General features: G+C 35.3%; 2 long non-coding RNA genes across 4 annotated transcripts; one reads left to right on the forward strand and one right to left on the reverse strand.

Annotated features, from left to right (window-relative positions):
- The first annotated feature begins 6,930 nt into the window (after positions 1–6,930).
- LOC105829922 lies at positions 6,931–9,335 on the forward strand. The gene is made up of 4 exons (XR_004962513.1): positions 6,931–7,019; positions 7,096–7,406; positions 8,556–8,716; positions 8,822–9,335. It is a non-coding gene; the product is annotated as an uncharacterized LOC105829922 (long non-coding RNA).
- An 8,167-nt stretch (positions 9,336–17,502) lies between these two features.
- Positions 17,503–20,601, reverse strand: LOC118644751. 3 transcript variants are annotated; one of them, XR_004962516.1, is made up of 4 exons: positions 20,216–20,601; positions 19,399–19,515; positions 18,873–18,894; positions 17,503–17,733 (listed from the first exon to the last, which is right to left on the reverse strand). It is a non-coding gene; the product is annotated as an uncharacterized LOC118644751 (long non-coding RNA). The 3 variants fall into 3 exon arrangements; XR_004962517.1 differs by lacking the exon at positions 18,873–18,894 and having other exon boundaries at positions 20,216–20,598; XR_004962515.1 differs by lacking the exon at positions 20,216–20,601 and having other exon boundaries at positions 19,399–20,120.
- Between the last annotated feature and the right edge of the window lie 372 nt (positions 20,602–20,973).

Raw genomic sequence — 20,973 nt, forward strand, 5'->3', positions numbered from 1 at the left:
GTTGTTTCTTGAAAGAGTGGAAAACATTCACGATAATTCCAATACCAAAAGTAGAGAAACCTAAGAGGGCAAGTGATTATAGGCCTATTAATATATTACCAATATATGAAAAAGTATTAGAGATAATAGTTAAAAAGCAAATTGAGGTCTACCTAGAAAGTAATAATATTATAACGGAACATCAGTCGGGCTTTAGGAAAAATTACTCGTGTGAAACAGCAATTCAAACAGTTATAGATGAATGGAAATTAATTATTAGTGAGAGACAAATAGTAGGAGTTATTTTTGTAGATCTTAAACGGGCTTTCGAGACAATTGATAGAGGAAGATTATTAGAGAAATTATACCAGTATGGTATTACAGGAACAGTTCTAGAATGGTTTAGGTCGTACTTAAAAGATAGAATGCAACAAGTTCAATTTAATGATAGATGGTCTAAGATACTGACTACGGAATACGGAGTGCCACAGGGTTCGGTATTGAGCCCATTGTTGTTTATAATATATATGAATGATATTGTTAACGTTTGCTCGGATGTGTGTAATATAAAAATGTTTGCGGACGATACGTTAATATATGTAACAGGTGAGAGTAGTGCGGAGATAGAGAGGAAATTGAATATTGCATTTAACGTAGTGGAGGAATGGATGAATATTAATAAACTGAAGATGAATGCGGGGAAAACAAAATATATGTTAGTTAGAGGTATAAGGAAAGAATTGAGAGGCAATGCTATTGTGAGATGTTTGGATGGAAATGAGATTGAGCGCGTAGAAATAATAAAGTACTTGGGCATAATTATTGATGATAGACTTAGATTCAGCGGTCACTGTGATTACATGCTAAAGAAAATAGGGAAGAAAATAAGTTTTTTAAATAGAATAGGGAACTTTATCTCGGCTTACACTAGATGTACGATATACAAGACAATTATAGCACCTCACTTTGAGTATTGTGCAACGCTACTAATAGATATGGGGGATACACAGTTAAGTAGGCTCCAAATAGCGCAAAATAGAGCTATGAGAGTCATATTGCAATGTGACAAACGTACCAAAGTTAAATGTATGCACCAAGCGTTGCAATTTATGACCATAAGACAAAGGCTGTATTACAATATGTGCATATTTATTTTTAAGATCTTAAATAATATGATGCCGGAGCAATTTAGTAATAGACTTAGAATAGTAGAGGGAGAACGCGAAACTAGGCAGACAGGGGATATTGTTATTGAATTCCGAAAAACAAGAAGCGCGCAAAAAAGTTTATTTTATGAGGGTGTGTTAATGTACAACGCATTACCACACGAAGTTAAACATTGTAATCGTTTAGAAATGTTTAAACGAATGCTAAAAGAATTTGTTTTTAATGATGTAGCATAAAATTGTATATATATGTATTGAAAATAGCTGAGAAAGCTAATAAAAGATCAATCAATCAATCTCTCTCTCTCTCTCTCTCTCTCTCTCTCTCTCTCTCTCTCTCTCTCTCTCTCTCTCTCTCTCTCTCTCTCTCTCTCTCTCTCTCTCTCTCTCTCTCGTTTAGAAACACGGCATACAAACACATCCCGTGTAGCAATTAGCTGGTTGCAGCGTCCGACAGCCGGCGATCCGAAACAATTTTGGATTATTACAATGATTTTAAGAAACTATTCCCAATATAATTCCAAGACAATCTTTTCTTTACCAAAATTTTATTTAAAGCATAATTTTATGTTATAAGATAAAAAAAGTTAATGACGTGGTACGCGGTGGTAATCACCCGTCAGCTGACGCGAATAGTCAGCCGCGCCCGCGTTACGCTCGTGGCGCGCCGCCCCTGTCTGCCTTCTGTACCCGACGCGTAATTCGTTATTTATTTTGGCTTATAACTCAAAAACTACACTTCAAATAAAATTTTGGTAAAGGAAAAGTCGTTGTAGAATTGCGTCAGGAATACGTCATTTTAGGGACAGAAATGTTGTTCTGAATGACCCTGTATACAGCCTTATATCTAAGATCTCGCGGTGCGAGGTGCGAGAGATTCGCTGTTGGTGACGTGTGTCGCGGTGCGCACGTGCGCGTGGTGTTTTAACGCCGGTTGGCTGCGGCGGGCGTACGGCTCGTGTACCGGTCGGTCGGTGCGCCGATTGGCGATAGCGGCCGGTCTCGGTGATTGCGGCGCTCGTGACGGTACTGTAAGATTATCACCGAGCGAGGTGCAGTTGGCGGTGGGAAATCGGGTAAGTTGGTAAGTAACTAAACTTTTCAAATCACGGTAACAATCACTATATTTCAGAAATACTACAAGTCGACATGACTCTCAGCGGTACTGCTTGTCCTTGCAGATCCGCGTTCCAAAGGAAAGTGCCGGAGTCGGGGTCGCTCGCAACGTTAGAGCTACTCCGGATTTCTCGGCCTACTTGGCATGCGCAGAAGTGCGCAATATCCGGTGGCGCCGTAGTTGACTTCCGAGGAGACCGACTATCTGTCTGTCGTCGGCGACGCCATCTGTTCGCGCGCGTGAGTACTAGTTACTCAATCTGGAGGAAAGTGCTCCTGGTACACCTGCTCCTTGAATCTTACAACACCCAGCCTGATATGTGCTTCGTCCTCGAAGTACAGTCTGTTACAAAAATGTACATTATCTCCATGAGGCGCCAATTAAGAAGTACAATTATCACAAAGTAAGTTATCACAGAATAAATAATTATATCGCAGTCATTTCTTTTGCTCGAGTCTTACATTTAACGCTTAATTAACCTATACTTAACAACATAAACAAATTCTTTCTTATATTCTATATGAAACTTTCGTAGTATAAACATATAAATTTAGTAGTTTGCGAGATTAACACTGACGGGTTGTCAAGGCTTTAATTTGTCGCTTGATAATACGGTATTCAACGGTCTCGGATTATGATTGAATCCGGCAATGTCTGTTATAACATAACGGTTCGCGCCTAAAACCTTGTCAACTCGGTAGGGTCCCTTATATCTAGGCTTAAACTTTCACCTGGTTTGACGCGCGTATCTCTAATTAACACTCAGTCGTCAATCTTATATTGAGTAGGTAACTTACTTCTACGATCCTTGTAAATTTTGTTATATATCTTAATTAGATTCGTGGCTTTTTCAGCATTGTTTCTATTTTCTACTCTTTCTTTTTGTAGGTTACTATCTACTTGCTGCAACGCTACGGTAAATTGCGCTAAGTGCGAATCCGAGAGATTACGCCGATCAAAACCCAGCATGAGTCTCGACGGGGTGGTCTTAATGACAGAATGGTACGTATTATTTATTACATACTGTATGAACCCGAGTTTCTCTTTCCATTGGTGCGGAGAGTCTAGCACTCTGATAAATAAGTCTTTTAAGAAACGATTCTGTCTCTCGACCAGTCCGTTTGCCCATGGTGATGCTACAGCCACCTTTCTATGTTTGAAACCTATGTGCTTAGCAGTCTTCAAACTCGTGTGACGTAAACGCTGTACCACGATCTGAAACTAATTCAGTCGGTTTTCCAAAGAGACCCACAAGTTTCTGGAGGTTTTGTGACGTGGCGCGCCCGGCTGCGCGCGTCACAAGGGCATAAGTCCGACCGAGGGGGTCAAACAAGGGCGACTCCTCGCTGAGCCGAGGGGGATTCGGTTCCGTTATTTTATTTTCTTTTGGATTTTTTTAGTTTCCGCAATACCGCTTTCCATTGGTAGTGCCAATCGTTTAAAGCTAAGGCGCCGAGTGTGAGCTCATCTAAAAAGTGTGTCAAAGGCGACGGAGGAGCGTTCGTCGTGGGAATTCTGTTACGAGCGAACGACGTTTCCCCGCAAGAAGTTTCCCCGCCAAGCCGTGCATCGGGCCCCGCAGCGCGGTGCCGACATCGAGCCAAGAGTACCGACCGCGCCGAATTACAGCGCTGTGACACGACGACTCCCGGAAAGGGTCACGCCATGGGCACGCCACCGGGCTACAGACCGGAAGAGCGACCACAGCCATGTCAACCGCCAGCCGCCAAGATCGGTTCGGTCGCGGCCTGGCCAGCCGGACCAGCCGAAACGGCACGGCACAAGGGACCCCACCTGTGGAGCACGTGCCGATCAGGGACGCTCCGAGAGGTGAAGCAGCGCGGCGCGGGATCGAGGATCACGCGAGTCGGGCGGATCCACCTGTCGGGAATCGAAGAGCGCCCGCGCATGCGCGGCGGCTCGAGCCGGCCGGCGCGGGACCGGGGCTCCTCACTGTTCGGCAAGCCGGGCGATACGACGTATCACAGAGGATCAGCCCCGTGTTATCGACTTCGGCGGACGAGGATTTTGGGATTTTGTAAGGCCATCACTCGGCAGCCACGCGGAATTTAGTAAGATTCGGTAAGGCGGTCGACTTTCGTGCGGGACCGGATAAGGGATACCGTTTCTTGTCGTGTTACCGGTGATCCCGAATCCGATACCGTTTTTGCTATCGTTTGTTCCTTAATGTTGAGAAACTCGAAATACAAAATAGAGTCTTGTGGCCGCACGAGAGATCGGACCGACCGGCCCGAATATTTAGTTATTAAGTACGTCCCTCTCGGACAAAGCCGGCACCGACAGTCATTTTGTAGTCGATAATTGTTGATAATTCTTTATTACCGCAAAAACTGATTTCGGACATATTATAATTGTTGTGGTTGGCGAGCGGAGAGTTTCGACGGCCTCCCGCCTCGTAGAGTAAATCTAAAGTTTCCGCATTCTCTTTGTGCCGACTTCTGGCTTCCGTCTTAACCACATCTCTGTGAACTTATGACGTTTTGTTAAGTGGAGTAAGATCCATGATTTTCGTCGACACCGTACTCATTAATCTTTAAAGAAATATATTTTTATATTGGATATTTAATTGACAATTGTGTACCAATTCTCTTCTACGACCTGCCTCAATCCGAGCTCTCCACCCCTCCCCCTGGTCACTAAAGAACCACGCCCCTCTACCACGTCGAGAAAAGAGCCACCGGCATTAGTAACGCTTCCTATCCGGCTACCGTCTTATAGTTAATTGTTGTGTGGCACGGAAATCCGCGCCTGGCACCCAGAAATATAGAGCATTTCGGAGTTACACGCGAGCTGTTATAGAGATTATTATCGTTAATTGGTCGTAGCCCCTCGGACCTGGCGGTTCCCGAAGGAAGGCTACGTCGCAGTTTATAATCACTTCTTTGGAACCTGTGGACTTCGTTGGGTAAAGCCAAGTAAAGCGAGTAGCAGAATCTACAATAATCAATATATGTTTATAGCCTTCCAATGTTTCTGGCAATGGACCAAAATGATCCACGTGCAAAGTGTCTATTGAAATGCTTGTGGCAGCATCCCACTGAACCTCGTGTTCCCTGATATGCGAGGAAGAGTTTGATATCAAACAGGTAAGACAATTCTCAATGTACCTTGCAATTTTTTTATGCATTGACGGGAATGAATAACTTACTCTAATGCCTTGTAATGTCTTTTCAGTACCACAGTGGCCCATCTCATCATGATGCGCTCTAATAATATTGATGATCATAGATTCTGGGATTACAAATTTTGATGAGTTATCAACTAACTTATAAACTAATCCATCTATCAATTGATATTTATCACTATCTTCTATTGCTAATTGATCACTAATTTCTTTAATTTTAGGATCCGCTAACTGATGATATTGTAGTGCGCATTCAAGAAGCATGGCATCTACATAAGCAACTGCACGGCTCAATACGTCGATACGCCATTCAGTTTCTGCAGAGGGATTACAAATCCGTAAAACTGACGAGGTAACTAATTCATCTTTCGACGTGTCAATCAAGTCTTTACAGTGACTGCCAAAATGAAATTCGCTTGTTTTCTTTGTTAAGGCATACGGAGGCTTAGCTTTAGGTGAATAATCTTTAAGATTAACTCTTACCGAATGGTCGTCGTTGACCAATTTTATTGCTCGATTGTGTACACCGAGTATAACTTCTTTCGAACGTTTGCCTGGCAACCGAAATCCGTTTGCAAATTTCTTGTTATCTGTTCAAGGTCTGACTTCGAATCATCCTCTATACAAAGGGGAAGAGTCGTAAACATAGCGATGCGTTCGTCCTGCCCTTGAGGCGACGGTTTATAAACTAAGGTGAGTTGAGACTCTTCAAAAAATTCCCGGCCTATTATCACGTCTCCTTCGAATGTACTTTCGTCAAGAATAAACAATTCAATAATACAATCTGTGCCTAGCAACTGTACAAAATTTATTTTAACTCTAATTTTTCCCTTAATATTTAATGCACGACCGCTAAGATTCTTTAAGCTACGCAACGCGGGAGTGATTTCAACTCCACGAGGTTTTAACAATTTTTTATAGACATCATACCGCATAAAAGAAACGGGGCTTCCGGTATCGACGAGCGCGACCAAATTACAACGCTCACCGTTGATGCTGGAAACTTGCACGAGCGGGCCATCGATGGAGATTTGCCTTCCCTTTTCCGTGACGACCGCTACCGTATCGCTCTTTGTTTCCATGTCGTCTTCGTCCACTTTCTTATCGCTGCCTTCTTCCTCCTGTTGCTCTGTAACTGCTGCAGCTGAGCAAAGAGCAGGCGACTGATAATTTTGCGTATCCCTTGCTTCCCTTCTCTTAATGACTAAACAGTCGTACTGCATGTGTCCCTTTTCCTTGCAGTAGTAGCAGGAAATTTCACCACGGCACTCCTTAAGGGTATGGCCTTTCTTTCCACAGTTTTTACACGTACCTTCGAGTGGTTTAGGTTTCAGTCTGATACTCGTTGTCTGTCTTTGGTGTAGGTCTCCGAGGCCGTCCGCGATGGGCCTTATCCTCTCCAAGAAGTCTTCCACCGTGTTTGCATTGATTGCAAGAACGGTAGCTCGTAGTGGGCTATGATTAATCCCACCGATAATCAGATTAATCGCATCACTCACTGGTAAGTCCACACGATTTATTAACTCCAACTTGTCAAATACGTATTGATCAAATGTCTCTTTCACAGGGTTCCATTTTCTACCCTCGATTTGCTGCATGGCCCTATAGAACGGTACCTTTCGTTTGAATATTTTTAATATTTCACATTTTAATCCAGCCCAGGACTCTATCGCTATCTCATTTTGCAGCTGATACCAGCGCTGAGCAGATTTAACCAGCCGGCTCGACCCTGCAAGAAGGACAACGTCGTCCGTTGCTGCATGCACTTCCGCCACCTTGTCCACGCGTTTTACCCACGCTTGTAGGTTTTCGTCGGGTCCGCCTCCAAACTCCGGAATCTGCTTTGCAATCCACGACACCTTGCTCCCAGCTGAATGTTCTTGATCTCTTGGTGGGAGGGGTGATGTCCCGATCGGCTGCAGCGGCGACGACTCTGCAAGAAACTTGCGGGAGTGAGCGGAAACCTCTGACCACAATTGCAGGCGCACGTCTTTCCTGCGTAAGTATCTCTCCAAACTGCGCAAACTGCTGTTGCTGCAGTTGTTGTTGCTGCTACATAAATAGTTGCTGCTGGCGCAACATTTCCTGCTGGCTCCGCGCCATTAAGGTAGTCATCGATGATAGCAGGTCTCTCAATACCTCCATCATCACGTTGCGGTCCTCCGGTAGAGTAACCTGTCTGGTTCTCTGTTTCAGCTCATCTTGCGACGCCTCGCTTCCCTCGGAGGGTTCGGCCGGAACTTTCTCAAGGCGGGCGAGCGCCTCAATAATGGCGGTCCTTTCCGCCGCTACGGTAAGGCCGCCATTATTGAGGCGCTCGCCCGCCTTGAGAAAGTTCCGGCCGAACCCTCCGAGGGAAGCAAGGCGTTTCAACGCCTTTTTCTTTAGTTGCTCAACACTATTGTAAATAATAAAGAAAATAAATTTAATTAGCATGTAGACTAAAAAAAATTATTAGAACTAGTCTTCAACCCAGCTCGCACAGATAGCAAAACAGTAGGGGCGCACTTAGCACCCACGGCCACCGCTTCATGTCAAAAAGAGGCTTTCCATTGTACTTATCGTACTGGTCAAAAATGCACATATTTAAATGCAATTTTCTCAAAAACTAGGGCCTATTTACCCAAAAGCCAAAACACAGTTTTTGTTTTTTCACCTCCCCTTTCGAATGCACTATGGCTCGTTCGAAGATGGACGTAGCAAACGTTAGCATCTCCTTATCAGTGTACAAAAATATACAATGTTTTTTAATAGTTTCAGATATTAATAAAATTTTGGAAAAACTCACGCGTAAAATAACCAAATTAATAGTTGAAAGTGAGAAAAAAACAAAGATTTTAACAAAATTCAATCAAACAGTACGTTGATCCAATATAAAGCGGAAAATAGAGACAAAAAATGGTGAAGATATTATTAAGTTACCATTAGGCACTGAGGAAAATATATTAGAAATGGAACATTTTTTATTGGAAAAAAGAAATTAAAAAAAAACTGGTAAATTTAAATGCAATAAACGTTATTAAAATAGTAAAAAATAAAAAAATTTATTGTCCATAAGCTTTTGTTTATGTCAGATTTTTCGGTATATTACAAATTAACTTTGTTATATTCAAATTAACATAAATGTGAATATGTTTCAAATTTTCAGATGCAAAAATTAAAAGAAATTGGTAGTTCTACTGCAACAAAAATGACTCGCAGAATTATGAGTACCTTGTTTACTTTAAAACTATGTATGAAATATACATTAAAAAGAAAACGAATACGTAACGGCAATTTTGGTGAATTAAGAATCTGCAAAATAATAGAGTAAGGAAAAATACTTAATTTGAACATTTATATTTAAAAATGTACATAATAACATACATAATAATGTACAAATTTACAAACTTAAAAAGTTAATTTATTTTACAGAAGCTGTAATTAAAAAAGTGAATAGTAATCAAGCAGAGGTCCAAAAAATTATTGAGCAGTGGATTCGAGCCAAAGATACAATTTTACGTAATGAAGAGAGAGTAGTGTTATGTTCTAGAAACACAGTTGACGAAGCATTAACTTCAAAAAACAATTAACTCCCGCGCAAAGCACGTTCAAGAAACAATTAACGACAAAGACAATTTTTTTGTTTTGATAAAAATTCGTTAAAGTTATGGCGCGTAAAAAAGTTTCAGTGTTAACCGTAAAATTAAGGCGGATCAAGAGAGAGACCAATTACAGTGATTAGTAAAATGATTCACTCGCTTACTAATCACTGTGATTGGTTAATTTGCCTTATTTTCTCGGCTAAATTTTTTTATGTGTCATAATGTTACTTTCTTAGCCGTTTTATTTTAAAAACATAGGTTTGTTTTAAAAATATTACCTTAAATTGTTACGAAGGTAATATAATTAAATATGCTTTTATTTTAAGTAGTAATGTTTTCCTTTTATATTTTACGCGTTTTATTTAATAGCTATATTGTATAATATCTGTGAAGTAATAAATATTTAAGTAATTTTTAAAATTATTATTTAAACCCAACATTTTTTTTAGAAATAATTATACTGTATAAATCTATATAAGTACATAAATACTGTATTATTCAAAATAAGTAGTGGAATATACATGGAATATTCTCTAAATGTTTTTATGTACATCCTAAATGTACATCCTAAAATATTCCTAAAACATTCAAAACAGATAGAATATTTTGCGCCTATTTGAACATTTATTATACATATATTCTCTATATATTTCGAGATATTCTGGAATATTCTTAAAATGTTAATTTTGAATTTTAGGAATATTTTATAAATATTCCCATGTATATCTAGCGTTTACTGGGTTTACAGAAACACGTGTATCTCTGCAGCAATTGAATATATTGACATGAAACTCTGTATATATGTTAAAAACAGTACTACTAACTGACAAAAAAAATAATTTCATGATTTTATAGTACTCGCGAAGTTTAAATGAAAAATTGACCTTATTTTTTGATCACAGTAGTATATATATACAGGGTGTTTGGTAAAGATTTATGCAATTTTTATAAGCAGGTAGAGCGCATTAAGCTGAACATAAAATCCTCATCGTTTTTCCATTTTCACAATAGTTAACGAGTTATAGACTTGTAAAATTTTCTGTATTAGCCCGGCCTACCGGCAAATGCAAGCACGCCGAGCGCCCGACCGCGGCGGCCGCCCCTCCCTAGCGCTTGAACCTTGAGATTGCTAGGCGCGCGGAGGGAGTTGTTACAACAAGCGGCAATGGCTACGCACAATGTGTACGTGTACATACATGTGTACAAAAAAATATCAGTTCTAATGCTTAAAGAAGCAATTACTAAATTTATTTTTTTTTAATAAATAATAATTATTTTTAATAAAAAATTTTTTTTAGTGATAGTCTTAAATGTCGTAAACTGTCATAAATTTTAAAAGAAGCTATTATCATGTGCTCAAAAACAAATTTATCCTTCTTTAAACAACATTAGAAAATTTTATCGATTAAAATGGAAATAACAACCAAATAAAATGTTTGTTTCAACTTTATATTCTTAATTAAAAATTAAATAACGAGGATATTTATATTTTTAATAAAATTAATCCTTGTGATAGACTTATAATACACGGATAAAACTTTATGGTAAAAATTACTCTGGTAAGTAATAAACGCGTGACAAGGAGAAATTATGAAAATTTTTATTACGTTTTTCATCAAATTACGATAATATTTACATTACTTATATGATATAATTCTCTGAAATTTCTTCTTACAGTTCGTGGTTACTATCATAAATAATAAATCATACATAATTTTACTATAAAATTTTCTCCGTGTAGATTTACGAATATATGAATTTATTAAATGTTTGAAAACTTATAAACAATATTTATTTAATTCAAGAAAATTTAATATGTATGTGTGTGTATTTGGTGTGTGTGTGTGTGTGTGCGTGTGCGTGTGCGTGCGTGTGTGTGTGTGTGTGTGTGTGTGTGTGTGTGTGTGTGTGTGTGTGTGTGTGTGTGTGTGTGTGTGTGTGTGTGTGTGTGTGTGTGTGTGTGTGTGTGGTGTATGTACGTACATACGCGAGAAAAGAATAATCACTTTGTGACAGGAAAATGAATAATCATTCCTTAGTTCGCGATTTTATATCACTATTGTTATTCATGCTGATTACTATACAATACACGCACACGTAGAAAAATATGATTCTAGTTTTAAGAAAATCAATTATTCATTTTTAATTTTATTTTTTTTTAATAATTATCTTATTTTTAATGGTTGAAAAGAATATTATATTGATAATAAACACCTCACTTTACACAAAACAAATAATGTTTAACATTTTCGTGTATGTATCACACACACACACACACACACACACACACACACACACACACACACACACACACCCCAAATACACACACATTACATACTAAAATTTTCTTGAATTAAATAAATATTGTTTATAAGTTTTCAAACATTTAATAAATTCATATATTTGTAAATCTACACGGAGAAAATTTTATAGTAAAATTATGTATGATTTATTATTTATGATAGTAACCACGAACTGTAAGAAGAAATTTCAGAGAATTATATCATATAAGTAGTGTAAATATTATCGTAATTTGATGAAGAACATAATAAAAATTTTCATAATTCCTCCTTAGCACGCGTTTACTACTTACCATAGTAATTTTTACCACAAAGTTTTTTCCGTGTATTATAAGTCTATCACAAGGATTAATTTTATTAAAAATATAAATATCCTCGTTATTTAATTTTTAATTAAGAATATAAAGTTGAAACAAATTAAGAATATAAAGTTGAAACATTTTATTTGGTTGTTATTTCCATTTTAATCGATAAAATTTTCTAATGTTGTTTAAAGAAGGATAAATTTGTTTTTGAGCACATGATAATAGCTTCTTTTAAAATTTATGACAGTTTACGACATTTAAGACTATCACCAAAAAAAATTTTTTATTAAAAATAATCATTATTTATTAAAAAAAATAAATTTAGTAATTGCTTCTTTAAGCATTAGAACTGATATTTTTTTGTACACATGTATGTACACGTACACATTGTGCGTAGCCATTGCCGCTCGTTGTAACAACTCCCTCCGCGCGCCTAGCAATCTCAAGGTTCAAGCGCTAGGGAGGGGCGGCCGCCGCGGTCGGGCGCTCGGCGTGCTTGCATTTGCCGGTAGGCCGGGCTAATACAGAAAATTTTACAAGTCTATAACTCGTTAACTATTGTGAAAATGGAAAAACGATGAGGACTTTATGTTCAGCTTAATGCGCTCTACCTGCTTATAAAAATTGCATAAATCTTTACCAAACACCCTGTATATATATATATATCAATATAAAAGTATATAAAATTTTATAATTTTTAACAATAACGATAATACTTACAAGATAATTAACTTAACTGCAAAGTTATATATTTTTAATTTGTAAAAAAAGTAGCGCTATCGGGACTGTCCCGATTGCGCTCATAAGCGATTGAACACAATAGTATTTCCTGATTAGACACAATTGCGATTGGACACGGATTCGATTGGACATAGACTCGATTGGACACGGACTCAATTGAAAAATATTATTGTTCGGGATGCCGACGGCCTCACGAAAGTTTCGGCATCATTCGCGTGGCAGGCCATCAATCATGATGAGTCGCATGGCGTCGTCACGCGCCTCCTCAACTACTGTGGAGTTTCTCGACAAAAATCATGCGAAAAACAAGCGTTGCCCCTTCTAACATCTCGATCTCTTTTAAACTTCGCACTACAGATTGCAGTGAATCAGTCGTTCAAAGCTCAGCGCTAACGATCCTTCGCTCTGCGGATAGTTGCCATTTTTTATTTGTTCCATTCGCAAAGAGTTGTCCGCCCAAAAAAAACAATTTCACTTGCGTCTCCGTTCGCATCACAGTTCGTCGTTCTATGCAAACCGGTGTATCGTGATGCAGTTTGCCGCTTTGTTTTTGAGATTAATTTCTTATTAATTGTAAGTTACCCGCGCTTATCGAAGCTCGTGAGTCGGTAGTCGACTTTCTTTCTCACGAACGTTCCCTGCCTCGCGCACCAGACCGCCGTCGCCTCGCGCACAAGATTTCCGATCACGCGAGGGCTTCAAGTCAGAAGCTCTTCAAGATTTCCGCTCCGGATCACAGTGGCAGGTGATGTCTTTCCGTAAACCGGACGACAGGAAGATTTCCGAAAAGTTGCATTGAGAGTCGGTTCGCCGCTCGCTTCGATTGTAAGTGATAAGCATAAAGCTTAAAGTTTACGTGTGAACGCTGTTTTCTCATTTCTTTTTTCAACTCTACTCCACCGCTAACAAACCGCAGTTTTTCAAATTTGCGCCTTACTCGGGACGGAATCCGGCATCAGGGCAATCTCGTCGAGATTAACGAATAATTATAATAAATATTTTGTACGTATTTTTATGTCTGAGTTTGCCAAGTATAAAAAAATTATGATAAATATTTATAAAAATATTAAAAATAAATATTTATGCTATTATATCTAAAAATATAATAAAATATTTCAAATTTATATACCATAAATATTTTTTAGTACATTTTAAAAATATATTTTATATAATGTTAATAATAATTTTTGTATTATTTCTAAATAATTTATGAAAAACAATTATATAACTTTTAAAAAATGTTGTTTAAAATAAATTCGTAAAATATTTATAAAACTTTATGCTAAATTTTCTGTGTTATCTAAGTTGTTTTTGCATTATTCTGCGATGCAGAATCGTATCGTGTGCAATCGGGCCTATGTGCAAACGGGTCGGTGCGCAATCGGGTCGGTGTGCAATCGGGTCCGTGTGCAATCGGATCCGTGTGCAAACGGGTCGTGTGCAATCGGTTCGGTGCGCAATCGGGTCGTGTGCAATCGGGTCGGTGTGCAATCGGGTCCGTGTGCAATCAGATCCATGTGCAATCGGATCCGTGTCCAATCGAGTCTGTTTCCAATCAAGTCCGTGTCCAATCGGGATGGTGTGCAATCGAAACTGTGTTCAATCGAGTCCGTGTCCAATCGGGTTTGTGTCCAATCAAGTTCGTATCCAATCGGGTCCGTGTGCAATCGGGTCGGTGCGTAATCGGTTCCGTGTGCAAACGGGTCGGTGTGCAATCGGGTCGGTGTGCAATCGGGTCCGTGTCCAATCGGGTCTGTGTTCAATTGGGTTCGTGTCCAATTGAGTCCGTGTCCAATCAGGTCCGTGTCCAATCGGGTCTGTGACATGGTGGAATCAACAAGGTGATTCAATGCGCATAAATTTTATAAGCCAATGAGAGTGCTGGATTCAAGTTACGTCATAAGAGGCGGTAAATTTGAACGTTAATATTTTAAATAATAAAAAAGCAAAACATATTTAAGAAATTAATTATTAAAACTTGAATAATAAATTAAATTATTGTAACTACAAATGAATGGAACAAATATTTATTAATAAATTGTACAATTATAACATGTTACAATATTTTGGTAAATTTTTGTGAGAAATGCATCGCAATTTTTTATGCAAGTAAAATATGTGCAATTCATACTTCAGCTCTTAAAAATAAATCCGGGATTAAAGGAAAATCAGTTTTAGAGATTAGAATGAAAAATATAAATAGGGAATGAACACATAGGAAACAAAGTATAATTAATAATTTATTAATCAAATTTTTATAAAATATTTTATGTAACGCATAACACATTTTTTAAAGAACCTTGCCTGTCTAATATTATGGATCACAAAGTACAATTAATCACATTTTTTTTTCTTATCATATTTCATCTATAATCATAAACGTTTAAAAGACTGTATAACTTCATATTTAAAATTATACACATTGTTATATTTAGTAAAATGTGGTTCATACACCGTTACAATTTAAAAATTAAATTTTTAACAACGCTATAATCTTTATGAGTGGTATTCGAATATATAGTCGAATCTCATTTAAAGATCGTCTCAAGCAATGTCTTAAAATGCCAATACGGCTGTGATTAGCTGATGGCATCTTAACCCATTACTTCCCAAGCGGACATTTTATAGTCGATTGGTTTTCGGCTCAGAAAAGTGATGAGATCACATGAAAACTTAAAACAAAATATGCTCTTCTACGTAGAAAGAGTTGCTCTTTCAGATTCTGGAGTCTAAATTTCAAAATTTTTTATTGGAAATTAAATATGGCGGCTCAAAGTTGATACAAATTTTTTAATCAACTATTGACTTTTTATAGTAGAAAACTTCAAAAAATTTTGTCCATGACTGTTGTAAGCGATTGAAATGACGGAGTTTGCCTCTTTAAAGTATAAACTATGATTATTAATTTATTTTTTTAAGTAGTTCAAGTAGTTCAAGATGGTGGATGCACCCAGGTAGCAAGCCCACGTCATTTTGACGTCCCAAAATGGTCATATCTGGTCATACTCTCTAAATCACAATCAGTGAAAACTCTGCCACTGATCACTGAAATCACTGAAAATACACTGACTTTCAGTGATTATTTTCTGATTATCACTGAAAGTCAGTGTATTTTCAGTGATTTCAGTGATCAGTGGCAGAGTTTTCACTGATTGTGATTTAGAGAGTATGTCGTCAAAATGACCATTTTTTTACATGACCTAAAATTGACGTCATGATGACGTCATTTCGAAGTCATATCCCAGTGAACACATTTTATAGCGGCAATATAACATGGAAGTTACATGTAATTTAACATTGTTATTCTTGTGATATGTAGGTGCTATATGACATGGAAATAACCTGTTACGTAATATTTGTTATACGCAAGTGATCTAGCTGTTATACATCGTTTTGGCGTTACAGTTATTCAACAAAAATTGTATAATCGTAACATAACACGTTCGTATCAATATTATTACGGAACGATGCGTCGTAGTTGACTCAGAAATCAGACATTATAACATCCTGAATGACAGATCTATTTAATAATAAAAAAAATTATTATAAAGATAATGTTTTCAAAAATAACGGTTTGTCTACAATTACTGCAAACAAAAAATGCACAAAATCTAAATTCATCATGTGCTGAACAAAAACAGAATAATAAATGTATACTATTCAATTTTTCTTAGAATTATGATCTATATAGTTAACCATCTAATTAATCATTTGAACGCTTTAAAGATTAGTGCTAAATAGATCGCAATTTCCATCAAATTATTAAGGTTATGGAAAAAAATAAATTTAACAATGAAATTAATAAGTAAATAAATTAATGCTATTTATTTTTAATATGTTTTGCAAAATTTAATTGCTTTTATAAAAAATGATATAGTCGCGTCAGTTTACATCCCAGGCAACCAGCTGACGTCGAAATGACGTAAATTTACGTGATTTTTGTCACTAATTGGTGACTATGACCTAAAACTGACGTTATTTTAAACGTCATAACAATCACGTCAGTATATACGTCATAAGTATACGTTATATATGACGTAACTATTGGTCTTTGGAGTTACGTCAGTTGGAAAAAGTAAATAAGACGTCATAATGACGTTATTTAAATGACGTCCCTGATGAAAATATTATATTACTAAAATTTTTACTGAAAATTTCTTTCAATTGACCCCTTTTCACTAAAATTCAGTAAGATTCGTTAAATTTAATTAAAATTAATTAAAATTTATTAAGGTTTCTTTAACATTCATTAAAATTTATATAATTTATTTTTTTGTTAAATAACACTAAAGTAAATTTAATAAATTTTATAAAATTTTAATAAATTAAATGAGTTTTAATGAATTTTAATAAATTTTATACATGAGTTTTAATAAATTTTAATGAATTTAATAAATTTTAATAAATTTTATAAAATTTTAATGAATTAAATGAGTTTTAATAAATTTTAATGAATTTAATAAATTTCAATGAAATGGGTCAATTGAAAAAGATTTTCAATAAAATATTTCCATCAGGGGTTATTACACGGGTATAGAACACGGTTTTGTTAAAAAATTGTGTATATTTATGTATTATGCGTAAATATTTCGTACATTTTCAGACGTCAAGTTACTACAAGTTTCATCCCAGCAAACACCAATATATAACCATTACATTGCTGCAATAAAACGGAATGTAACAGGTAATATTACATGAACGTTACAAGTAACATTCCTGTTAGTTATAATTTCCTACTCATGTGATGTTGTAGTTACATAACATAAATATAGCGTAGAACTGAACTATATAACTATAACCGAGATGTTTTGTAATGGCAATATAAACTATTATATTGCTGTTATAAAAAATAATTACAGTGTTGTTATATATGTACATGTATATATTTTAGCACATAATTCCCATTAGGTTAAGTACTTAAATTAAGTTTACATAAAACAAAAAATACTTTTGAATGCAATTTCGTTGTTTTATGTAAAATTAATTTAAGAACTTGACTTTCTGAAAATTGTAAGTTCTAAAATTATAAAGGATAGATATAATTATAAAGGAAAAAGATAACATTAAAAATAGTCTTTTCAATAAACTTCTTAATATATTTAACACATATATTTATCAACAAAATAAACTTATATCTAAACAAATGTATACATATTATACTTTATAATTATTGGTAAATATATTTTAAAAATAATTTTTAAAAACATAAAAAACGAGGGAAAATAAGAGAAAAACATTAAATAAACTTCACGTAATGTTGAACTAAATTATAGCTTTGCTCCAGCTGTCAATCACAATCTCAACGTCAATCACGTCTCCTATAGTTTTATAAAATCCGAAATTGTCAGGACATGATAGTGACATGAGTGCAAGCGCTTCCATTTGAGTTCAGTTTTCTGTAAAAAGAAAATAATAAATAATATTATATAACGCTCACCAATACACTAATTCATATATAGAACATTAAATACGTATTTAGAATATTCGAGGATTGGTACGAATAAACCGTCATGCGCATGTACGCATCTCGCTATTTTGCACGCTGGTGCACGCGCAACCGACGCAACGCCGCAACATGATGACGTGCGCGAGGTTAGCAGCGAGTCAGTTTTTAGTTTTATGCATAATTTGCATATTTTACATCGTGAAGGAAAATACGACTGTGCTTAATTTGAAGTTTAGTCTAACACAATGGGTTGTATAATCAGATAAGTCTCACAAAATTTTTATTTTTTTGTATGGAGTAAGTATTCTGAGATAAGATTAATACTTTGTGTTATGTTTTATTTTTAGTTATATTAAAAGCAAGAAAGGAAGAAACACTTTATTTGAGCGTAAAGTAGAAGAAAGAATAGACGAGTAAGAAAAGAAAGATATAAAAGAGAGATTAACCTCACAGCTTGGAATTTACAGTGTGCCGAACAGAATATGTGGACCTTGAAGGTATCAAATAACATAATTTTACCAAAAAAGTTATAGGATGAAGTGAACAGTTTATTTTTTTGTGTGAGAAAATATCTATATTACAATCTAACTTGTTTCGAGAAAACCTTCGCAAAAGATTTAATAAAGAACAAGCAATTTGATGAGATTATCATTATTATCATATTTATTATTCAAATTTTAAAGAGAAGCAGTAAGAAATTTTATTAATACATTATTAAAAAATTGTTGGCTGTTACACCAAAATTCTCTTTCTTGTAAGCTGGTGTATGCTATTGATAAAAAATTCACCGAAGTTTGTCTCTGTTTAAGCTTAGCGAACCATTATATAAAGAATTGGCAGAGCAATTCATATCAAAAGGATTATCCAAAGGTATACCTCCTAGTTCTTCAAGTATGTCATTATCTTATGGCAGGCTAGGTAAGAGAATAATGACAAATGTTATAATTTTATTTTAATATTGTATTGCAACTATGTGACTCTTAAAGGTATCGTACAACCATCTTTTTTAGATTACTGAAATAAATAAAAAGCGAAATCTGATCTGAAACAATTACAACAAAGTATACAGACTAATGTCACTCAACTAACCTGCCGATGATGTGGTCGCAGGCTGTAATATAGGAAATATGTTTATGAATGTCAAAGATTATCTGTAGGTCTTAGTCATTTAGTAACTGTTATGCATTTTGTGTCAGCCAGATATACGCCTCAGAATTATATTGATAAAGCTCTTAATTACATTAAAAACTAAAAAGTAAGTATTTAAATACTCTGTTGTTCCCAAAATAATTTATTCTAATTAATACAATTCTTTTCATACATTCACAATAATCACATTCAGAATTTTTATTTATATTTTTGATTCTCTAACTTAATTGTTTGTAAATTGAGGTATATATAAGACGAAAGACTACAAAATAGGCATATATGAGACGAAAGACAAAATAAGATATTTTTATTTATAGAATAATTTAAGAATGACCAGTGAATGTGCGTATGATTATTCTGGAAATGTGCACAAAAGTGGAACTTGAGAAGGAACATTTGATTATTCCTATCTCTAATTTGCTGGGTTTTATTCTAAAAACATATAATGGCTATAATTTATTCTTACCTGTTCTAATCCTTGTGAAAATTTCTTCAACTTTTATAAACTTCAGTTATTCTTTGCGTTCTTTTAAATTTTAAGAAGAACAGTTGTCCGAATGATGTAAGAATAATTGGCAGAATCCTGTAATATAAAATTAGTTTTAATATGATACGTCTTTATAAATTATATTTATAAGTTTATAACTGCCTTTATATATTGTATGATTTACACATATGCTATGTGACTTTTGCAGAAATGTATGTAAAACTAGCAGCCCGAATAATAAATTATCTTTAAATTTACTTAAGAAATACATTATTTAAATATAAAAATATGTAGTTGTGCAGATCAAAACAAGAAACATATCGCTATACATTTTGTCTATAATAGATTTGATAATATACATATCTGTTAGTTTTAACTTTAACGATAAATTTATTGCTTCGCAAGATAGAGTAGAACTTTTATCTGCCATACTTTTTTGTTCATTTTGTGCATAAATGCATCGAATAAGCAGCGTATACAATTTTATCGAAATTGTATGATGGATCTAAATTGTATAATTATCAATGTACCGTCAATTCCACAATACATGTTGCATCGAATTAACATGTAATATTAAAAATAAAAAATATATAAAGGCGGTTATAACTTATAAATCTATATTGTTGTTGCTGACTAAACACAACCTACAAAACATGTAGGAAAGATTATAATAAGTTATCTATGATGTATATTATATATAAGAAAATTAATATATGTTAATTAAATGCAGCAACATTTTCTACACCTTTTTATATAATCTTTAATAAATGTTGACTTAAAAAACATAAAGGATTACCTGATTAAAGTCAAGTTGCAAGAAAACAACATCTCTCTTTCGTCATTATAGCATCCACTAGGGGAAAGCGCGCCTAATGCACGAGATGTACGTTGTGCGATTGAGGTTAGAGTCTCACAAGATTCAAATTTTATAATATTTATATAACATAAGTGAAACAATTGTTGTGTAACCACGCAACATTGTGGTTACATCACTGTCCGGTTATTGTAACATACAAATAACGAAGTAATATTATAGCTTCATAACTTTGTTACATCACATATATGTAGTAAAGTTTCGTAACTATAATATAAATAGAGTGTAACGTCTGTTATATTACATGTTACTCTCACGTTATATTGCATTTATATTTGGTGTTTGCTGGGATGTTTCTGACAACTATTGAACTGATCTATAACAAATATGTATTCATGAGCATCAAGTGTTCATGGATCATCACGAAGTGCTAGGTTGCGTACGATGTTCGAAGTCAAGCAACGTCGACGGCGGTTCAGAGTTGGATGGGTGACCGCGGAAGTTAGGCAATCCCCCAGTATAACGATGCTTGTTGAGAAACAACGTAAATTTTTTTTTACATTATAATTATGTTATTTCGATATTTTCACAATGCAAGTATACTGCATATATAGGATACATGTGCTCAAATATTTTCTAAAATGTCAAAATAACGGCGATTTTTACTACCTGGGATAGTCATAAAAATGACGTAAGTAAACGTCATTAACCTGACGTCATTTTTGACGAGACAAACTCAC

This window comes from Monomorium pharaonis, chromosome 3, assembly GCF_013373865.1.
Source record: "Monomorium pharaonis isolate MP-MQ-018 chromosome 3, ASM1337386v2, whole genome shotgun sequence".
In the NCBI taxonomy this organism is placed as follows: Eukaryota; Metazoa; Arthropoda; class Insecta; order Hymenoptera; family Formicidae; genus Monomorium; species Monomorium pharaonis.